The sequence below is a fragment of the Rhinoderma darwinii genome, chromosome 3, assembly GCF_050947455.1.
Source record: "Rhinoderma darwinii isolate aRhiDar2 chromosome 3, aRhiDar2.hap1, whole genome shotgun sequence".
In the NCBI taxonomy this organism is placed as follows: Eukaryota; Metazoa; Chordata; class Amphibia; order Anura; family Rhinodermatidae; genus Rhinoderma; species Rhinoderma darwinii.
The window spans coordinates 168,081,330-168,104,981 of record NC_134689.1 but is presented as its reverse complement, the minus strand read 5'-3'; positions in this window follow the sequence as shown (position 1 = coordinate 168,104,981).

Here is a 23,652-nt window from a genome sequence, read left to right as displayed (position 1 = left end):
CACGTCGGCGATATTCAGGATATACCTTCAAGTGGGCAATAAAAACGTATGGCTTTAATGATCTAAATTAAGATTCTATTCCTTTATTAATTGGATACATGTATTTAAACTGGGTAGCAAAAAATCAAACTGACTAAGGGCTCATGCACACCACCACAGAGACTACAGAATGCACTGCCATACAGGCTCTGTCAGACTCCGTGTGTATGGAGATATTCTCTATATACACAAAGTCCAATGGAGCATGCTACAATTTATTTTCCTATCGCAGTCATACAGAGGTACAGTAGAGGCCTCATGTACCTCAGTGGCTCTGTACAAAACAAAGCCATAATACGGCCATGTGTATGAGCCCTTATACCTAAAATGAGAGTTCAATAAATCTTTGCTAAATTGAAGGGCGCATTTTTTTTGTATATTGTTTTTTGTCTTATATATACAATATCCAATATGTATTCATTTTGCATTATACGTATAGACTTTACAATGCTAAAATAATTGAAAAAGTGATTATTTTATTGTATTATTAGTGAAACAAAATGAAACAGTGTGCTGCCTGCATTTAACCACAATTGATATTCAGAGAACAGGCTAAAGTTGGGCAACTGCTGTACTGGCAATAATAAAATCCCTCATTTGACATAAAATATTTGCTATGTTCTGAAATTCTAATTAGAGAGGGTTTAATCAGTTCTAAAATCACATATGCACTAAATCAAAGGAATTAATCCTTGCAGCCAGACTAGTATGTGGCTCTATAAAACCAGCATTTCTACCCAGTTCAACGCTAGAAATTTGGCAAATATTAATCCATCAAGTATCCATATAATTCCACAAATTGTGCTGTGGATATTAAACAGCTCTATTTAGCTTCTGGATCTTAGTAAGTCAAGCAGAAAAGACATCCAAAGAAAAAGAACAATATATGATGTTTCTATTTAAAAGAAAGATAAATATTAACTGTTCACATCACGTTTTGGCCGTATTTTTAGTGTGTACGTGGGGAAAGCTCTCCACATACAAGCTAAATATGTACATAGGGCTCCATTAACAGACGGAGGCCGAAAAAGTGTCCTTTTTGCATGCCGCAAAGAAAAAAAGTATGGTATATCGTAGTCGACTACGCCATTCTATCCTGTGGAGTTCAGCAAAACATGTATATGTTAGGCCTCATTTACACGAGCGTAATATACGCGCGTGCGACGTGCGTGCTTTTCACGCGTGTCGTACGCACCTATATTACTCTATGGGGCAGTTTAGACGATGCGTGAATTTTGCGCAGCGTGAGTGCGTTGCGTAAAACTCACGACATGTTCTATAATCGTGCGTTTTTCGCGCATCCACGCACCCATTGAAGTCAATGGGTGCGTGAAAACCACGCATGCCGCACTGAAGCACTTCCGTGCGAACTGCGTGATTCGCGCAAGAGCTGTCAAAAGGATGAATGTAAACAGAAAAGCACCACGTGCTTTTCTGTTTACAAACATCCAAACAGAGTGTCAAATTAGAGATGAGCGCACCGAACTTCACCGGGTTCGGCCGAACTCGTTTTGACCGAACCCGGCAAAAAATGTTCGGGTACGCGACGTCAGGAGACAGTCACTGCCCACGGTGCTGAAAGACTTAAACTGTTTCAGCACCATGGACAGTGACTTTCGATCACAATATACATATACGTGTAAAAAAAAACAGAAGTTCGGACTTACCGATAAGTCCCGGCTCCTTCTTCCAGTCCGACCTCCCGGGATGACAATTCAGTCCAAGTGACAGCTGCAGCCAATCACAGGCCAAGCACAGGCTGCAGCCAATCACAGGCTGCAGCGGTCTCATGGACTGCCGCGTCATCCTGGGAGGTGGGGCCGGATGACAAGAGAGGGACGCGTCACCAAGGCAACGGCCGGGAGACCGGACTGGAGGAAGCAGGCAGTTCATGGTAAGTTTGAACGTCTTTTTTTATTCACAGGTTGGTGTATATTGTGATCGGCATTCACTGTCGAGGGTGCTGAAAGAGTTACTGCCGATCAGTTAGCTGTTTCAGCACCTTGGACAGTGACGAGCGTCGACTAGCCTCATCTCTATGATGGCGGCTGCGCGAAAATCACGCAGCCGCGCATCATACACGGATGACACACGGAGCTGCCAAATGCCTTTTGCGTGCGCAAAACGCAGCGTTTTTTGCGCGCGCAAAACGCACACGCTCGTGTAAATCAGGCCTTAAACATATAAAAAATTATGTAACATCGTAGCTAATGGGTGACGGATGCCACTATATGGCATCTGTCACAGACATCAGTTAAACATATACGTCATGAGCGTTTCATAGCTTTTCATGATGTATCCGTTAAACGAATGCCGTTATAGCTTATGAGTGATAGATGTGTTAAATGGATGCCTCTAATAGTGGCATTAGTCGCCCATAGGCTATAATTGTATTAATTTAACGAATACGTTATGAACTATATGACCCCTTTTCATTACGTATCCATTACACGGATATCATTATAGCCAATGGGTTATTGATGCCACTGTTAGGCATCAGTCACAGCCTTTGTTTAACATATATACGTTGATAAGTTTTCCCGACGTATACGTTAAACTTAGGAAAAACGTGTGATGTGAATATAGCATTGTTGGTACTACCAGCTCAAGAATTACCTCACATAAGCTGTAGTTATTTATTTATTTTTATTGTACAGCTGTGTTTATTTACTAAGTTAAGGCTTCGTTCACATCTGCGTCAGGGCTCCGTTCCATCGGAGCTTTCCGTCGGAATGGAGCCCTCACTGACACAAACTGAAACCATAGGTAGTCGACTACGGTATTCATCCCGTCAAAACGACGGAACCCTTGCACAACAGAGACAAATTTACACCATTGGCACCGGATCCGTCACCTTTGAAATCAATGGTGATGGAAACGGAAAAACCTATGGTTTCAGTTTGTGTCAGTCAGGGCTCCGTTCCGACGGAAAGCACCGATGAAACTTCGTAATGGAGCCCTGACGCAGATGTGAACAGAGCCTTACCTCCCAATTGTAAGGTGCTGTGGAACATGTTGGTGCTACATAAATAAAGATTATTATTATTATTCTTTACATCAATTTACTTGTAGTAGCTTTGCCCTTGTTGCTACAGCGTCAGTAGTTGGGTTTCACTGTGGCATAATTTTTGTTTTCAGTGGTAAAAAGGCAAGGGAATCGGCCGAATTCTATGGAAAGAAAGGTTGAAGGTTTCTTTTAATGCAAAATGCCTATTTCCCTTATCTTTTAAGAACTAGTGCTAAATTTTTTTAAACTTAGGACCAGGGCCGGCCTTAGGGGTGTGCGACCTGTGCCTTCACACAGGACGCATCACTCCATCAGGTGGAAGGGGGCGCTGCGCTGGCTCCCTTCCCCCACTTGTTTCAGAAGCACCCGGGCCCGGCGACTCAGCAGCCGCCTTTCCGCCAGGGCGCTTCTTCACTCAGTGCTGTCGACTACCACTGTAGCAGCCATAGTGGCTGCTAGCGGCGACAACGGGCATGATGGCGGTGGCGCCGCTAGCAGTCGCTGCGGCTGCTACAGCGGTAGCGACGGCACTACAGCAGGGTAGGGAAGTATCTCCCTGCTCTGCTATCTACTAGCGCCACTGTAGCTCCCTGAAGTAGTGGAATTCCCGTGTGGACGGGGATTCCGCTCTTGGAGCTCTCCGTTTGATGTCTCTGTCCATATATGGACAGTGACATCAGGGGAAACTCCTGAAGCGGAATCCCCGTCCACAGCGTTGCAGACGCTGTGACCGGGGATTCCACTCCAGGAGAAACAATTGACGTCACTGTCCATAAATGGACACAAACGACAGGAGCTTCTCCTGGAGTGGAATCCCCGGTCACAATGTCGACAACGCTGTGGACGGGGATTCCGCTCTTGGAGCTCTCTGTTTGATGTCTCTGTCCATATATGGACAGTGACATCAGGGGAAACTCCTGAAGTGGAATCCCCGCCCACAGCAATGCAGACGCTGTGACCGGGGACTCCACTCCAGGAGAAGCAATTGACGTCACTGTCCATAAATGGACACAGACGACAGGAGCTTCTCCTGGAGTGGAATCCCCGGTCACAGTGTCGACAACGCTGTGGACGGGGATTTGGCTTCAGGAGTTTCCCCTGATGTCACTGTCCATATATGGATAGAGAAATCAAGCGGCGCGCTCCAGGAGCGGAATCGCCGACCACACGGGAATTCCACTCCTTCAGGGAACTACAGTGGCACTATCTACAGGAAGGGGGGGGGGGTGCTATCTACAAGGGAGCTGTGGACTCTGCGGCACCACCTACAAAGGAGCTGTGGGCTTTGTGGCACTACCTACAAGGGGGCTGTGGGCTGTGTGGCACTACCAACAAGGGGGCTGTGGAACTATCTACCAGGGGGCTGTGTGGCACTTTCTACCAGGGGGCTGTGTGGCACTTTCTACCAGGAGGCTGTGTGGCACTTTCTACCAGGGGGCTGTGTGGCACTTTCTACCAGGGTGCTGTGTGGCACTCCCTACCAGGGGGCTGTGTGGCACTCCCTACCAGGGGGCTGTGTGGCACTCCCTACCAGGGGGCTGTGTGGCACTCCCTACCAGGGGGCTGTGTGGCACTCCCTACCAGGGGGCTGTATGGCACTACCTACCAGGGGGCTGTGTAGCACTCTCTACCAGGGGGCTGTGTGGCGCTACCTACAAGGGGGCTGTGTGGTGCTATCTACAAGGGGCTGTGTGGCGCTACCTACCAGGGGGCTGTGTGGCACTCCCTACCAGGTGGCTGTGTGGCACTCCCTACCAGGGGGCTGTGTGGCACTCCCTATGAGGGGACTGTGTGGCACTCCCTACCAGGGGGCTGTGTGGCGCTACCTACCAGGGGGCTGTGTGGTGCTCCCTACAGAGGGCTGGCTGTGTGGCGCTCTCTACTGAGGGCTGTGTGGCACTACCTACAAGGGGGCTGTGTGGCGCTACCTGCAAGGGGGCTGTGTGGCGCTACCTACAAGGGGCTGTGTGGCGCTACCTACAAGGGGCTGTATGGCACTACCTACGGGGGGGAATCTGAGTGGTGGGCTGATGGTCATTTTACTGTGAGTGGGGGGCTAATGGTCATTTTACTGTGAGTGGCGGGCTGATGGTCATTTTACTGTGAGTGGGGGACTGATGGTCTTTAACCCCTTAATGACCAGCCTATTTTAAACCTTAATGACCAAGTTATTATTTACGTTTTTCCATCGTCGCATTCCAAGAGCTATAACTTTTTTATTTTTTGCGTCGTCATAGCTGTAGATGGACAAGTTGCATTTTTTTAATAGCATCATTTAGAGGTACATATTATTTATTGATTAACTTTTATTAACTTTTTTGGGGGGGGGAATAGAAAAAAACCTGAAATTTCGCCACACTTTTTCGCATCCTAAATCGACGCCGTTTACCATGTGGTATGAATAACACAATAACTTTATTCAGCAGGTTGTTACGATTGCAACAATACCAAATTTGTATAGATTGTGTATGTTTTACTACTTTTAGACAGTAAAAACTCTTTTTTTTCAAAATTATTTGTTTTTGTGTCTCTATATTTGAAGAGCCATAACTTTTTTATTGTTCCGCCGATGCAGTTGTATGAGGGCTTTTTGTTTGCGGGAAGACTTGTAGTTTTTATTGGTACCATTTTGGAGTAGATGTGACTTTTTGATCACTTTTTATCACATTTTTTTAAAGTCAAGATTCACAAAAAACAGCAATTTTTCCATCGTTTTTTATTTCATTTTTTACAGCGTTCACCGTGCAGGTTAAATAATGTAATAGCTTTATAATCGGGGTCGTTACAGATGCGGCGATACCAAATATGCGTAACTTTTTTACTTTATTTTGGTTTTTAATAGTAAAGCAGTTTGAAAGGGGAAAAAGTGGGTTATTCATTTTTTCTTTTTATTAACTTTATTAAACTTTTTTTTTACTTTTTTACTAGTCCCACTAGGGGACTTTAATATGCGATCATCCGATCGCTATTATAATACACTGCAATACTTTTGTATTACTGCCCGTCCGTTTAAAACGAACAGGCATCTGCTAGGACATGCCTCCGGCATGACCTAGCAGGCATTCACTACAGGCAGAGCTGGGGGCCTTTATTAGGCCCCCGGCTGCGATCGGAGACACAGACACTCGGTTATCTTATCACCGGGTGTCGGTGGGATGAGAGGGAGCTCCCTCCCTCTCTCCAAAACCACTCAGATGTGACGCACGCTATTGAGCGCCGCATCTGAGGGGTTAAACGGGTGAGATCGATACTTATATCGATCTCACACGTTCGAGCAGGGACGCCCCCAGCTCTCAGCTACATCTGGCAGCTGAGAGCAGGGAGATTTGACGGCTCCCTGCTCTGTTTATTTATTCTGATCCAGCGCCGTAAAAAGGCTTATGCATCAGAATAAAGCCCATTAGTGGCCACTGTGAAAAGGCGTATTGGCGGTCACTAACGGGTTAAAGGCTATATAAACCGTTCAAAAGTTTTTTTTGTTTTTTTTTTAAAGAAAAAGTTTAACCAGTGTGTTTGGTGCAACTTTATAACTTTATAAATAGGTTTATTAAAAATTATTCTTACTTTTTGAGATACAGCTGCTTTGTATTCTCTTTACAGAGCAGCTGTATCATTCACTAAATCCTATCGTTTGCAGAACCTGTCAGGTCCACGAGACTGACGAATTCAGGTCTTTGCGAATGATACAGCTGCTCTGTATGCAGAATACAGGGCAGCTGTATCTCAAAAAGCAAAAATAATTTTTAATAAAAACTATTTATAAAGTTACATCAAACTCACTGACTGACCTGTTTATTAAAAAACAAAATGCCTTTCAAAGGTGTACATAGCCTTCAATCAGCACAGTGGCAGGACTTGCACATTACTATACAGATTGAACACCAAGGCGCACCATTAAAATGAAGTAAATGGTAAACCTCACAACTGGAGCATTTTTGTAACCTAAGGGAAATGACAAAACAAATAAATTTTTAATGCTGAATTATATTGCAATAACATTTAATATTGGGACAACCCCTTTAAGCTTATGTTGTTCCCTGAAATTCTAATTTTCCAATTCTTTTTAATAAAATACACATAAATAAATGCTGTGTGAGTCCCAGGCCTACCATTGTTTCTGGATGTCGAGTTGGTATTTGTGGCTTTAGAGAGGTTAAATGTCCCAATGGGGTGGATCAGCAAATTGTGCAGTGTGAATCTTTAGAAATGTTGTTAAAAAGATAGGATGCAGATAGTTCTAAGAATCGTATTTAATAAATAGAGACTTCCTATAAAATGTGATAAATCATGGGCTTTTAACTTTTTTTTTTAATACTTAAAAATTTCCAAATATTAATCCACTTTAAAAAAAAAAAAAAAAAAAAAAAAAAGAACAATACCAACATTTATAGATACTATGTCTGTGGAGGTCCTGAAACTTCAGAAAGGGTTCGGTGCTTTATTCCATTCTCTTCTGTATCATTATGTTGAAGAGAGACATCTGCTTGCAACAAGGAAAATTAGGTTTCGAGAGACCGAACTGAACACTGCTCTTGGCTACTTCTAGCTAGTGATGCATTGTCTGGTAGACAGTGGCATAAATGAAGTGTTTAAAACGACCTAGCAGGCATTCACTACAGGCAGACCTGGGGGCCTTTATTAGGCCCCCGGCTGCCATCGGAGACACAGACACTCGGTCATCTTATCACCGGGTGTCAGGGGGGATGAGATAGAGCTCCCTCCCTCTCTCCAAAACCACTCAGATGCGACGCACGCTATTGAGCGCCGCATCTGAGGGGTTAAACGGGTGAGATCGATACTTATATCGATCTCACACGTTCGAGCAGGGACGCCCCCAGCTCTCAGCTACTTCTGGCAGCTGAGAGCAGGGAGATTTGACAGCTCCCTGCTCTGTTTATTTATTCTGATGCATCGCCGTAAAAAGACTTATGCATCAGAATAAAGCCCATTAGTGGCCGCCGTGAAAAGGTGTATTGGCGGTCACTAACGGGTTAAGTGGTTTCCGCCTCTGACCTCCAGTTAAAATGAATAGGCAGAAAATACCTGTGGCGCCCGTTTTGAGCTTTTTTTCCTGTGTCTTTTGCATTAGCTTCAACGGCTTAAGAAAAAAGCACGAAAAAAAAAGTCAAACAACGGTGTCAATACAAAATCTGCTTCAAAATTCCTGAAGGATTTTTTTTGCCTTACAAAAAACATGTGTGAACAAACACTAAGGCCTCATGCACATGACCATATTTTTGCCCACCCGTAAATACGGGTCCTCGGTCACACGTTTTTGACCCGTATTGCACCAGTATTTACGGACCCGTGCCCGTAAATACGGGTCCGGTGGCACGTTTTTGGCTGCAAAATAGCACTGCACTAATCGGTAGCCCTTCTCTCTATCAGTGCAGGATAGAGAGAAGGGGCAGCCCTTTTTGTAATAAAAGTTAAAGAAATTCATACTTTCCCGGCCGTTGTCTTGGTGACGCGTCCCTCTCTTCACATCCAGCCCGACCTCTCTGGATGACGCAGCAGTGCATGTGACCGCTGTAACCAGTGATTGGCCTGTGATTGGCTGCAGCGGTCACATGGGCTGTAACGTCATCCCAGGAGGCCGGACTGGAGGAGGATGCAGGGAGTTCTGGCTAAGTATGAACGTCCTTTTTTTTTTTTTACAGCATTATCTACAGTGAAGGAAATAAGTATTTGATCCCTTGCTGATTTTGTAAGTTTGCCCACTGTCAAAGTCATGAACAGTCTAGAATTTTTAGGCTAGGTTAATTTTACCAGTGAGAGATAGATTATATAAAAAAAAAAAAAAGAAAATCACATTGTCAAAATTATATATATTTATTTGCATTGTGCACAGAGAAATAAGTATTTGATCCCCTACCAACCATTAAGAGTTCAGCCTACTCCATACCAGTTACACGCTCCAAATCAACTTGGTGTCTGCATTAAAGACTGCTGTCTTACATGGTCACCTGTATAAAAGACTCCTGTCCACAGACTCAATTAATCATTCTGACTCTAACCTCTACAACATGGGCAAGACCAAAGAGCTTTCTAAGGATGTCAGGGACAAGATCATAGACCTGCACAAGGCTGGAATGGGCTACAAAACCATAAGTAAGACGCTGGGTGAGAAGGAGACAACTGTTGGTGCAATAGTAAGGAAATGGAAGACATACAAAATGACTGTCAATCGGCATCGATCTGGGGCTCCATGCAAAATCTCACCTTGTGGGGTATCCTTGATCCTGAGGAAGGTGAGAGCTCAGCCGAAAACTACACGGGAGGAACTTGTTAATGATCTCAAGGCAGCTGGGACCACAGTCACCAAGAAAACCATTGGTAACACATTACGCCGTAATGGATTTAAATCCTGCAGTGCCCGCAAGGTCCCCCTGCTCAAGAAGGCACATGTACAGGCCCATCTGAAGTTTGCAAATGGACATCTGGATGATTCTGAGAGTGATTGGGAGAAGGTGCTGTGGTCAGATGAGTCTAAAATTTAGCTCTTTGGCATTAACTCAACTCGCCATATTTGGAGGAAGAGAAATGCTGCCTATGACCCAAAGAATACCGTCCCCACTGTCAAGCATGGAGGTGGAAACATTATGTTTTGGGGGTGTTTCTCTGCTAAGGGCACAGGACTACTTCACCGCATCAATGGGAGAATGGCTGGAGCCATGTACCGTCAAATCCTGAGTGACAACCTCCTTCCCTCCACCAGGACATTAAAAATGGCTCGTGGCTGGGTCTTCCAGCACGACAATGACCCGAAACATACAGCCAAGGCAACAAAGGAGTGGCTCAAAAAGAAGCACATTAAGGTCGTGGAGTGGCCTAGCCAGTCTCCAGACCTTAATCCCATCGAAAACTTATGGAGGGAGCTGAAGATCCGAGTTGCCAAGCGACAGCCTCGAAATCTTAATGATTTACAGATGATCTGCAAAGAGGAGTGGGCCAAAATTCCATCTAACATGTGTGCAAACCTCATCATGAACTACAAAAAACGTCTGACTGCTGTGCTTGCCAACAAGGGTTTTGCCACCAAGTATTAAGTCTTGTTTGCCAAAGGGATCAAATACTTATTTCTCTGTTCACAATGCAAATAAATAAATATAATTTTGACTATGTGATTTTCTTTTTTTTTTTTAATATAATCTGTCTCTCACTGGTAAAATTAACCTAGCCTAAAAATTCGAGACTGTTCATGTCTTTGACAGTGGGCAAACTTACAAAATCAGCAAGGGATCAAATACTTATTTCCTTCACTGTATATTGTGATCGGTAGCCACTGTCCAGGGTGCTGAAACAGTTACTGCCGATCTTTTAACTCTTTCAGCACCCTGGACAGTGACTATTTACTGACGTCGCCTAGCAACGCTCCCGTAATTACGGGTGCACACACACGTAGTCACCCGTAATTACGGGAGCCCCATAGACTTCTATGGGCTGCCCGTGCCGTAATTACGGCCTGAAATAGGACATGTTCTATCTTTTTCAACGGCACGGGCACCTTCCCGTAAGCATACGGGGAGGTACCCGTGGCCAATAGAAGTCTATGGGCCCATAATTACGGGCCGTAATTATGACCCGTAATTACGGGAGTTTTTACGGTCGTGTGCATGGTGCCTAAGAGTGTAGTGCTTATTTTTAGCCGTTTTCTTTTTTTTTTCTCGAAACAATCTTAGTTAGGGGTGCCCTGAGGAAATTAAATTTTTCCAGTGCTGCCTCGTGTCCGAAAAGGTTGGGAAACTCTGTACTAGGCTATAGGATCACGCTAGTCTACGCAAGGATCCCGTCATCGAGTAGCTCAGTTTGTTGTGGGAACTGGGCTTAGGTGAGTACATTTTGTGTTTTTGTTTGAGGGCACTGCCTACAAGGGGAGGTGGGGGACTGTATGGCACTGTCTACAAGGGGGAGGTGGGGGAGGGCTGTATGGCACAGTCTACAAGGAGGAGGTGGGGGATTATGGCACTGTCTACAGGGAGGCTGTATGACAAAATCTACAGCGGTCACTATACTATGTGGGGACCACTAAGCGGACATTATACTGTGTAGGGGTACTACAGGGGGCATAATACGGTGGCCACAATTAGAGGACAAAATACTGTGAAGGGGTTGTAATATCTTATATTATTAAATATTATTATTATTATACTGTATGGGGGCACTAAAGGGGCATTATAATTTTTTTATGGGACATTTTTTTTTAATGATGGGGATGGGCCGCTGAAAGATCGTTTTGCACGGGGCACCATCTATTCTACGGCCGACCTTGCTTAGGACCTTTGTGGTATTTGTATATATGTATGATGTGAGCATCAAAATGCTTAAAGGCCACCTTAGGCATTGCTGTGTACATGGACCATGTATTAAGGACCTGTAACTGCTCCATGCATCACCGTATGGTGAGGAGAAGTCCTCCCTAAGGGTATGTTCACATGGAGAGGAGAAGTACTCCCTAAGGGTATGTTCACACTGAGATGATATGCTGCATAAAAGTATACAGCATATCCGCCCTGATCATCACAGGAAATTCTGGTTGAAAAATTGTGGTGCAGTTTTTCAGCCGTAATGTTCGCAGCAGGAAAAAAAAACAGCCTATGCCGTGGATACTCGCCCCCCTGGCGGCCTGCAGCCTGATCTCCTGTAATGACATTTCATCACATGTGACTTCTGCAGCTTGTGATTGGCTGCCAGGGGCGTAGCTAAAGGCTCATGGGCCCCGATGCAAAAGTTCTTGTTGGGCCCCCCTCCCCCCGCAAACTTCTCATGGCCAATGGTCCGCAGCTTTCAGCTGCATCGCTGGGACTCCTAAATGACCTAACAATGCAGCACTAGCAGCCAGGGGGCATCACTAAGGGCTTAAAATGTCAGGGGAAATAGCCCGAATACATATGTGTATGTGTATAGGAGACAGCATGTCTATAGCCCTACGACCCTATAAACTATGGATACGATTAGATACAGTGGTTCAGCAGACAGTATCACACATGATAGGATTAGATACACAGCTCAGCAGACAATATCACACATGATAGAATTAGATATAAGGCCCAGCAGACAGTTTCACACATGATGGGATTAGATACACAGCTCAGCAGACATTATCACACATGATAGGATTAGATACAGAGGCTCAGCAGACAGTATCACACACAATAGGATTAGAGATAGGGCCCAGCAGACAGTATCACACATGATCGGATTAGATACAGTAGCTCAGCAGACAGTATCACACATGATTGGATTAGATATAGGGCCCAGCAGACCGTACCACACATGATAGGATTAGATACAGTGGCTCAGCAGACAGTATCACACATGATGGGATTAGATACACAGCTCAGCAGACAGTATCACACATGATGGGATTAGATACAGTAGCTCAGAAGACAGTATCACACATGATAGGATTAGATATAGGGCCCAGCAGACAGTATCACACATGATGGAATTAGATACAGTAGCTCAGCAGACAGTATCACACATGATAGTGTGAAGGATGATTTATTTGCTTATATTCTCTGTATGAAATTACATTGTGAATTATCAAGCAGGAGGCCGAATTACTAAGATATGTAATATGTGAAAGTGATGATAATGTTTAAATGATTTAGTTTCGTGCAGCAGCCATCTTGTCTGGAGTTCCCATCTTGGTTTTATTGTAGTGAATAGGAAAGTCATTGTTCCTTTAATACAAGTAATGTTGAGTTCGTATGTTTTATCTTTGACCTTGGTTCCCATACGAAGTTGGTAAGGAATGGACAGGCAGGGAGATGGGAGGGTGGCAAGTATGCGTGAGGGAAGGTCTCCCCCATCTCCACGGGAACATTCTGTCCAAAAGAGAGATAAGACACCTGTAAACATAATGTGTGAAGAATTATAATGATGTATCTGGGATGTATTTTATTGTATGCTTTTTACTGAATAACAAATATTGTTACATTGTCTCTGATTGGTTTACCTCAAGCCTACACCCCTTTCTGAATTTCAGTTTAACAGTTTGAGTTTGGTAATAAATCCTTCCGAGGAGCATTTTGAACATTTCAGCGTGTCTGTGTGTTTTCTTCTCCTCTCTCGATATATATCGGTGAAATATCCTAATTAGGATACTGACTAATGGAGTCTGGCCTTGAGAGTCTGTTTGTACTCGTATAAATTTCAGTCTAATATATTTTGAGCGATGGATTTCCACGACAGTAATGGTGCCGATAAAACCCAGGAAGATTGCACGTCTGATAAGCTGTCACTGGAGAGGTCTGGCTTTGCATCTGTGAATTACAAAAAACCAGCATATACACTTTGATGTAAAATAACATCCAAGTAATTAAGTCTGTAGTAGTATAACATCAGACCGCTGGATTGAATACCGTTGTAATATAACATCCTGTATTCAATGAATGACCTTGACATTTACCCCAGGTGCCACCTGTGTCGCAGTAGTAATTACAGTGAAGGACATTGGTATTGCATCAGACCCATAGCCCGTAAAGAAATGATCACCAACATACATAACAGCCCCCTAAACTACAACCCACAAAGTGAACGACTGAGCGGGGAGGATAATATATATATGTTACCAAATATAATTTGCATGTGAAACCATTGCAAAGTGCTAAAGGAAAGAGTTTGGGATATATGCTGCATCACGGGCTGTATGAACCGAAAGACACCCCCCCCCCCCCCCCCCCCGGCAGCAAGTGTTCTGCATAAGTGAAGTGTTACCAACTCCTGCTTGAATCAATGGAGGTTCATGAATGTCGATTGTGTTGAAGAATTTGCTCTTGTAATTGTTGATTGGCAGAATTTTGTCTGTTCTTGATGTTCAATCCAGTGAGGGATCAGAGGATCCTACTGCTAGAATGTCTGGAGGAACGACTTTTGATATCGTATTGGTAAGACAGTCTAGGAGATAGACTGGTCTGAGATATCTGTCGGCAAACGTGGCATGGCCTGTTTGCCTGGAGGTGGGGGATTTACCGGAAATCACCCTACTACTCTCCGACCATGGGGTCAGGAGGAAGTTGGACAAAGATGCTTTGGGGCACTGGTCCCGGCCAACATTAGAATGAGCAAAAGGAGCTGGGGCTTTAATTGTAAAGTATGTGAAGGCAAAATAACACACTGAAAAAAAATAATTGTTGAAGAGGCTGGCAGCCGTAAGATGGATGTTTGCATGTGATAAAGACAATGGTTTGTGGAAAGTTGAGAAAGGGAGTGGAGTGGCCAGGATAAGGCATAAGTTAAAAGGACAAAGCAGGTGATTACAGGTGGTTACAAGTAAGATGATGTGAGAAAGAACAATTTAAATACAGGTGTAAATTTTCATTGGAAGAGTGAAGAAAACGGAGCAGCCGGGTGCATTGCAGTGACTAATGTGGGTCAGAACGGGGGGAGTGTAATGTGAACAGGTGTGATGAGCCATCTGTGTGATGTGTGATACATATGTAATGTAATGAGCCATCTGTGTGATGTGTGATGTGTGCAATGTAACATGTGTGATGTGATGAGACATCTGTGTGATGTGTGCAATGTAACATGTGTGATGTGATGAGACATCTGTGTGATGTGTGTAAAGTAACATGTCTGAAGTTTGAAACTAATGGCCACAATAAAAGCAGAACTATATTGTATGCTTCCTATTTTTAACAGCAGTAATGTCTAAAAATTTTAGTGTTTTGTGTATGGGGTTAAAATCAGTTCCATTTTTTTTCATTTTTTATGTAATGTGTCTTATCTTCGCGCACGCGCAGTCGTCTGTAACTACACCAAGCGAGAAAAATATTACAGCCGGCTGGATCTGTTTGTAAAAAGATAAAAGCTATACTGCAGATTAATGTGTTATAATGTGATAAGATTTAATGTTGGAATGTTTTGATGTTAATTCAAATGTATTAAACTACAGATATTGTGAGACACGGGGTTTTGAAAATGTATGTGCCCCCTCTGTTCCCTATTCTTATGTACAGCTTATTGGTTTGCAGTAATTAATATTACCAGATATATTATTTTCTGTGTTATTGAATAACTAATTACATTTGTCTTGTTTTTTTTTGTTTTTTTTTTCACACATGAGGCGCGTGCTATGGTGCTGCCTAAATGTTATTTTTGAAAATGTGAGATGTTTTACAGGTAAATGGTTGCAGGTCATTTTAAAGATAAAATGTATTTTTGTCAGGAGAAAGTAATTTTTTTTTTGTTCCAGGCTGTTGTGTATTACAGGGGGTTAAACTAGTGCCACCCCGATAGAGTGCCTAATTTTATTATGTTGATATGTAGTTTTGAACCCTGCTACATTACTTTCGCAGAGTTCAAATAGGAGGGAATGTTGAAGGGACTGATCAGGTAGTTTTGTTTTGTGTTTTATTTTGTTTTGAATTAATGAATTTGGTTCTAGGAGATCTACAAAATGTGTATGAGCTTCAAGGAGTAACCCAGATTAAATGTGTATGACAGTAACCTATATTTTGAGGTTTTTCTGTGTAGATGGTTCCAGATCCTTCCAGAACGGTGAATATGGCACTGGGTAAGCTGTGCTGTAGTCTCCACCCAATATGAGGTATTGTGTAAAAGACCATCCCCCTCCAGCAAATTTACACAGGAGGCAGAGGTGACGTCACTCACAGATGAGTCTTTACAGATTTAGATGGGGAGAAGGCAAAACAAAAAAATTGTTTGAATATTGTTTATTTTATGCCAGATTTCAGTAACATATTTTGTTTGTTTTTGTATTAATAAGGTATTTACAGGACCTGGTGGGTGGGATTTACAAGTGTTCTGGATCATCAGATGAATGTGGAACAATAAAACTCCACCCTTTTGAAATGTTCTATCTATATGTGACATGGGTTTCCAATGTAAATTTGTAATGTAGAAATACTTCATACAGTATGTGTAGAACAGGATACGAGGCACAAGGTAAATTACCCAGAAACCACTCTCACCTTCTTGTTTATCTCAAGGAGCGGAGCTGGAGGTGCTCGCTGAGGCTGTAACCTGGCAGAAGGTAAGACGGCCGACATTTACACTGACTCCAGGTACGCTTTTGGTATCGCCCACAATTACGGGCCCATTGGTAGTAGGAATTTTATTGGATCATCGGGTAAGCCAATTGAGAGAGCAAGAGAAAACAGACCTGAAAACAAGGGTATGTGCAGCCAGGTATCAGTAAATTGGCTTGGATACAATAATGCCACCACTAGGTTTGTAGCAGCCGGCATGATGTGCACATGGCATGACATAGGTAAAACAGCAAAGGTACCTGTGAAAAGTGCAGCCCGGCCAGATTATTCGTCCCAGCGACTGCAGAACATACAACTACCCGAGGTAGAAGTGTATGACAATGTGCTCGTGTGTGTAGACCTGTTCTCAGGGGGGCCTGAAGCCCGGCCTGTATTTTCCCCTCTGCAGACGTTGTGTGTAAGTGACAGGGGAACAATGTTATCCCAAGTATTGACCTGATGTTTGTACAATAAGATATCAGCAGTTCTCCAGATGTTATTCCAAAGTTAGTTTGTTTAATAATTGTATTTAAGAAGTGTTGTGGGAATATTAAATACTGAAGTTAAGTTTTATGTAAAGTTCTGGACCAGCCTTAGCATTGGACTATTAGAGTCATGCGTCAGATAAAAGGTACAGAAGTGGAATATTCCCATTTGAAAACATTTTTAGTTATTTGTTTTTTGTCGTTGTTATTGTGAAAGGAAAATTCTGTGCAGTGTTTGTGTGTGTGTGTGTGTGTGTGTGTATATATAAAGAAGAAAAATGAATTTGCATGTATCACTTCTAGTTATTGCTCAATGTGAACGTTTGATGTAAAGATGTTATTTGTTAATGTTTTTCTTCAAATTAATTATTTGATTAAGATCAATTAATGTTTATACAATGAAAAAGTTTGTTCTCCACAGGAAGAGTCCAACTGGGAGCGGAAGGGGTGAGAACCAGATTCTAACAGAATGTGGACGGATAAGGGAAGGTGAACCGGTAACACCCAAGGCACTCTTGATGGCTCTTGCATTGATGGTGTATGACCTCACATATGCCCCAAGACTTCAAGGATCGATTTGGTAAGATCTAATTGGTATGTCCCAGGCTTTACAGCTGTTGCTGCTAAATTCTGTTAGAGCTGTTTGATTTGCCTACAGAACAGTCCTGGCAGACCGGTGCCAACCTTATCATACCCGCCTCCCACGAAGAGAACAGACCTTGAGAGGCCTTCCCATGCAATACAAATTAGAGTAAGAAAAATTGGTTTGCGACATTTGTCAGATAAACATGTGGAATCTGTGTATATTTTGGTGAGCTGAAAATGTTCCAGGCAATCAGCTCAGATCAAGGTACAAATCCTGCTGGAAAGCGTGACACCAACTGCAAATGAAATGTACCCAATAATTACACATCTTCTAGGTGCCCTGTCCATTGGAACAGAGAAGTTTTTCTTATATAAAAGGTGTTTGTTTGATTTAGTTTAAGGGCCTGACATTGTTATTGTATGTACTTAGAACAACTTTTATAGTACGTAGATGTTATCACCAGATTAGTATTTATTTTAACAATTGACAAGGGTTGGCGGTCCCCAGCAAGTGCCAGTAAACATGAACTAAAAGATTTTTAATACAATGAACTCCATTACTGAGGTGCGGCAGGCGCAGCCGGAGCCAGTACAACGCGTTTGTCATGAACTGACGGCAGTGTCACAATTCCAAGCAGCCGCCCAGGCAAGTAACTTATCGGAGGAAGAGGACAGTTGAGCGGAGGGTTTGTGGTGGTCATAATAACACTCCACTAATCCGCCTACGTAGGATCTCACCCCAGGCTCACAGCATGAGGTGTTGTGTACAGCCCGGTGACGTAAACTAAAAGAGACGGGGTCTGAAAGATGAGAAGGACCAAACCAAGTCCTGATGACATCAGCAAAGTTCAAAGTAAGGACCAAAGACCTGAGTGAATCCATCAGCAGTATCAAGTGTTTTAATCAGAAGACAGGAGAAGAAGAGGACGATGATGTACATGACTTGTCAATACACTGGTGGGACCCCATACCCTAACCGGACATTGGTGATGGCATCATATTAGTTGTGGCCCTATTGATATATTGCTTGAGTTTCATAATCATAATATATAATTTCTGTAATTTAATATGAGAAAAAGGGTTTGTGAAGGATGATTTATTTGCTTATATTCTCTGTATAAAATTACATTGTGAATTATCAAGCAGGAGGCCGAATTACTAAGATATGTAATATGTGAAAGTGATGATAATGTTTAAATGATTTAGTTTCGTGCAGCAGCCATCTTGTCTGGAGTTCCCATCTTGGTTTTATTGTAGTGAATAGGAAAGTCATTGTTCCTTTAATACAAGTAATGTTGATTTCGTATGTTTTATGTTAGAACTTGGTTCCCATACGAAGTTGGTAAGGAATGGACAGGCAGGGAGATGGGAGTGTGGCAAGTATGCGTGAGGGAAGGTCTCCCCCATCTCCACGGGAACATTCTGTCCAAAAGAGAGATAAGACACCTGTAAACATAATGTGTGAAGAATTATAATGATGTATCTGGGATGTATTTTATTGTATGCTTTTTACTGAATAACAAATATTGTTACATTGTCTCTGATTGGTTTACCTCAAGCCTACACCCCTTTCTGAATTTCAGTTTAACAGTTTGAGTTTGGTAATAAATCCTTCAGAGGAGCATTTTGAACATTTCAGCGTGTCTGTGTGTTTTCTTCTCCTCTCTCGATATATATCGGTGAAATATCCTAATTAGGATACTGACTAATGGAGTCTGGCCTTGAGAGTCTGTTTGTACTCGTATAAATTTCAGTCTAATATATTTTGAGCGATGGATTTCCACGACAATAGGATTAGATACAGTGGCTGAGCAGACAGTATCACACATGATAGGATTAGATATAAGGCGCAGCAGACCGTTTCACACATGATAGGATTAGATACAGTGGCTCAGCAGACAGTATCTCACATGATTGGATTAGATATAGGGCCCAACAGACAGTATCACACATGATAGGATTAGATACAGTGGCTCAGCAGACAGTATCACACATGATTGGATTAGATATAGTGCCCAGCAGACAGTATCACACATGATTGGATTAGATACACAGCTCCTCAGACAGTATCACCAGTGGCGTAACTATCGCCGTAGCAGCAGCTACGGGGCCTGCGGCATGAGGGGGCCCGTGTCGCCCGCCGGCACGGGCCCCCACCATGGCCGGAGGCTCCGCTAGCAGCCGCTATGGCTGCTACAGCGCGACACCACTGAACACTATGGCAGAGCAGGGAGGTATCTCCCCGCTCTGCCATTAAACAAAAGACATGTATCCCCTATCCACAGGATAGGGGATACATGTGTAATCGCTGGCATTGATAGCGAGAACGGGGGACTAAAAGTCCCCTGAAGTTCTCCATCACAAACCTCGGACTTCCGGGGTCTGTGTCGGCAGGTCTGTAGAAATGAATGGAGCGCCGGTCGCGCTTTTGCGCATGCGTGACCAGCGCTCCTTTCATTTTTATTGAGCTTCGCAGACGCCGGAAGTCAGAGGTTAATCATGGAGAACTTCGGGGGACTTTCGGTCCCCCGTTCTCCCTATCGCTGCCAGCGATCACACATGTATCCCCTATCCTGTGGATAGGGGATACATGTCTTTTGTAGGACACACAGTAGGTCGGATTTTTTTGGGGGGTTGGGGCTGCATGGCATTACTTACAGGGGGGCTGTATAGCGTTACCTACAGGGGGCTGTATAGCGTTACCTATAGGGGGCTGTATGGCGTTCTCTACAATGGGGGCTGTATAGCATTATCTATAGTGGGGGCTGTATGGCGTCCTCTACAGTGGGGGCTGTATGGCGTTCTCTACAGTGGGGGCTGTATGGCGTTATCTACAGAGGGGGCTGTATGGCGCTATCTACAGAGGTGTCTGTATGGAGTTATCTACAGAGGTGTCTGTATGGAGTTATCTACAGAGGGGGCTGTATGGCGTTATCTACAGAGGTGTCTGTATGGAGTTATCTAAAGAGGGCGCTGTATGGCGTTATCTACCGAGGGGGCTGTATGGCGTTATCTACAGAGGTGTCTGTATGGAGTTATCTACAGAGAGGGCTGTATGTCGTTATCTACAGAGGGGGCTGTATGGCGTTATCTACAGAGGGGGCTGTATGGCGTTATCTACAGGGGGGCTGTATGGCTTTATCTACAGGGGGATGTATGGCGCTATCTAAAGAGGGGGCTGTATGACGTTATCTAAAGGGGGGCTGTATGGCGGTATCTACAGGGGGGTGCTGTAAAAAAGGCACTATCTACAAGGGGGGGGGGTTGTGTGACACCCAGGGGGGCCCCAGTCAAAAGTTTGCTATGGGGCCCAGTCTTTCCTAGTTACGCCCCTGAGTTTCACACATGATTGGATTAGAAATAGGGCCCAGCTCGCTGACATTGCGGCTCCAGCGCTGGACCCAGGAAAGGTAAGAATAATAATTGTTTTGCTTCTTTATATGTTACTAATTATTTTTGTATGTTTGTGTTTTTTTACAAGATCGGTTGTTGGACTACTTCGGATTCGAGGACTACTTCAATGACAGCGTTTTTTTATTCTTAATAAAATGGTTAATGGGGGTTGTGTTTTTTTATTTCAATAAAATATTTTTTCTATGTGCTTGTATTTTTTTAAACTTCATTATTACCGCCTTATTAATGGCCGCTGGCTGATTGACAACCTCCATTACGAAGGCGGGGCTTAATGTTAGCAGGTGCAGAGGCTAACACTAACCCCCATTATTACCCCGGTACCAACCGCCATCAGGGGTACTGGGAAGAGCCGGGTACGAACCAGTACCCGACCATCTGTAGTGACGGTCAAGCACCGGGCCCGCCCGCAGGCTGGTAGGATTAGGCTGGGGAAGGCCAAAAACAGTGGCCCTTCCCACCCTGGTAATGCTAGGCTGCTGCTGTTGTGTTGTATCTGGCTGGTTATGAAAATTGGGGGAGACCCCACATCGTTCTTTCCAATTATTATTTTTTTTTTTTTTAAATGATGTGGGGTCCCCCCCATTTTTCATAACCAGCCAGATACAATAAAGCAGCAGCCTAGCATCACCAGGGTGGGAAGGGTCACTGTTTCTGGCCTGTCCCTGCCTGATAATAACAGCCTGAGGCTGCCCCGGTGGCCGACCATCACTACAGATGGGGTACCGGGGTAATATTAAGCCCCGCCTTAGCAATAGATGCTGTCAATCAGCCGGCGGACATTACCAAGGCGGTACTAATATAGTTAAAAAAGAAACAAAAAGACATAGAAAAAATATTTTATTTAAATAAATAAACCCACACAACCCTCATTAACCATTTTATTGATAATAAAAAAAAGCCGTCATCGAAGTAGTCCTCGAATCCGACGTAGTCCAATGACCGAACCTGTAAGAAAACACACGAAAAACGATTAGTAACACATGTGTTAGGCTTAGCTACAGGGTCCATGTGTGATACTGTCTGTGGGACCCTGTATCTAAGCCTACCACAAGGTAGGCTTAGATACAGGGTCCAGCAGACAGTAATCTGATACAGTATAAGATTACTGTGTTCTGGGGCCCTGTATCTAAACCTACCTTGTGGTAGGCTTATATACAGGGCCCATCAGACAGGATCACACATGGGCCATGTATCCAAGCCTACCATATGATTGGCTTAGATACAGGGCCCAGCAGACAGCATCACACAATCTGTGATCCTGTCTCATGGGCCCTCTAAGCCTGCTACATCGTAGGCTTAAAGGGGTTGTCCAGTCCCTAAACATTGATGGCCTATCCTCAGGATAGGCCATCAATAGCTGATGTGTCGGGTCCGTCTCCCGGGAGCCGGCCAATCAGCTGTTTTGAAGGGGCCGCAGCACTCGTACAACAGCTGCTTTCCCTTCATTTCCCTTACTTGCTCACACTGTGAATCGCCAACACGGATTCAGTGTGAGCAAGTGACCGGAATGAAGGGGAAGCAGCTCTCATATGAGTGCTGCGGCCCCTTCAAAACAGCTGATTGGCCGGCTCCCGGGAATCGGACCCCGCCAATCAGCTTCAGCAGACAGGGATGTTAATCTTACCCTCCTCTTCAGCCACTGGGGAAGTTCTGTCCTGACTCTATCCGTTATCACGATGTTGTGCGCGGCGCATAGCGCTGTGACGTCATGCGTTGCGCACACAGCGCTGTGACGTCAGGACCTCCGCTGCGATCCGGAACCAGGAAGGTAAGTACTGTCAGTTAGTATAGTAACAGGGGCCCGCAGCCCGTGTTACTGTAGTAACTTTTTATTGATGTGGTGGCTTCGGGACCCGGTCGCAATTGCGACCGCTGCGACCCCTATAGCTACACCACTGTTGGCTGCATCAGTCACATGGGATGAAACGTCATCCCAGGAGGTTGGGCTGAATGCAGATGCATAGAAATCTTGGCAACTATATGCTTTTTTTTTTTCTGAGTTGCGATATTTGCAGTGTAATTGCAATTTTTGCGTCGCAAAAATTGCAGCATCTGCTATTTGTTGTGGGTTTTACCTCTTCAATTAATTAAATGGGGAAAACTCAAAGCAGAAAAGCAGCGATTCTGAAAAACTACCGCAGGTCAATTTATGAACTTTTTTTCAGCATACTTTTTAAGCAGCCTGTGGATAAGATTGGTTAAAATCTCATGCTGCTACTGCATTAATGAAATCCATTGCGAAAATCTGCAGCGTTTACGTTACGTGTGGACATACCCTTATACAGCATATGATCCTGCATGTCATAATTTTGTTCTCACAGATTCCATGTGAACAGATTTCTATGAATGCCTTATTTCGGATCCATGGGCATGAGGCCTATGTGCCATAAGTGTCATATAACCATATCTGTTCTCTGTATAAGGTTTATAAGTACCGTGTATATATTTCTATGTCAATATGAATCGGAACAGATGAAAGAAGGAAGAACTGTTCTTTTGAAATGAGTCCTAAATAAGTAACAAGCAAAGCAGGCAGGATTTATAGAATAGCCTGGAGTAAGCAACTAAATTAACATTTTTAAAGAACTTCTTATATATTAACACATTTATTCTGTGTCTGTCAGCTTCATGACATACAGGTCACTTGTACAGCTGGTATAGTTAATGGAATTACTATCAGCAACACTTACGAATTCCAAACTGATGCCAAACATGATCTTCCATCTGTTTCTGTCTCTGGCCCATTGAGACAAATGCTAAGACCACAAGTTCTTTTTCATAACAATAAAATCAGACTATTACTTATTAATGTATAACATATGTTATCAGAAATTCTGTAGACAACATTCATCCTAATTTGAATTTATTTTTTAACGCGGAACAGATACACAATATGCTTAATGCCTGAAGAAAAAAAAGGATTTCTTAGTCTCAGAGAATACTAAGCTCTAAGAACGTCTTAACTCTTCATTATTATCAGACTGATTTACATTGTATTAAATAATTACATCTACATAGTTTGATATTATAATGGAACATTTAGAATACCATAAAATTGATGTTAATTACTTAGGGTTCCCATGCACCTAGTGGTAGTGGGACACGTGGTTTTACCACAAATTGC